Source organism: Phalaenopsis equestris, unplaced genomic scaffold, assembly GCF_001263595.1.
Source record: "Phalaenopsis equestris unplaced genomic scaffold, ASM126359v1 Scaffold000244, whole genome shotgun sequence".
NCBI classification, from domain to species: domain Eukaryota; kingdom Viridiplantae; phylum Streptophyta; class Magnoliopsida; order Asparagales; family Orchidaceae; genus Phalaenopsis; species Phalaenopsis equestris.
Genome location: NW_018164686.1, coordinates 409,951 through 410,509, shown reverse-complemented (window position 1 = coordinate 410,509; position 559 = coordinate 409,951).

The window sequence follows — 559 nt, the reverse complement described above, 5'->3', positions numbered from 1 at the left end:
ATCTTATTCCTTAATACAATATGCCAGAGATTTATGCTTCAGGCCAACTAGAAAGCCGGTCCCTGGTACACATTGGAAGGGACAAGAAGCACGTTTATCTTTTTCCCGCCGTAATAATTTCGACTTATTTAAAAATTAATATATTTGGGCCAGATAAAATTTCTAGCGACTTAATAAAATTAAAAAAAAAATTAATTTATTTTAAGATAAATAGTATAAATAAATTAATGCATTATCCATTTCTAACACTTCTTTCAAAATAAATTTTAAAAAAAATGGGGGAATTTGCATAAATAATACTAAAATCAGCATACATAGGTAAAAGTGTTTTTATTGTAAAAATCAAAGTTTAGGTGTAACATAAGTAAATACTAAGAGTTATGTGTTGCATATGTAAATTTTCCTTACAAAAATTAAGGTTTATTTGGACATCCAAATGTTTAGCTCCCCCACCTCCCTCTCTCTCTCTCTCTCTCCAATTAGGGCTGTCAATTTGGCTCGTTGTTCGTGAACAGCTCGTGTTCGGCTCCTTAAGCAGCTCCGGGTTGGGTCCCTTTTG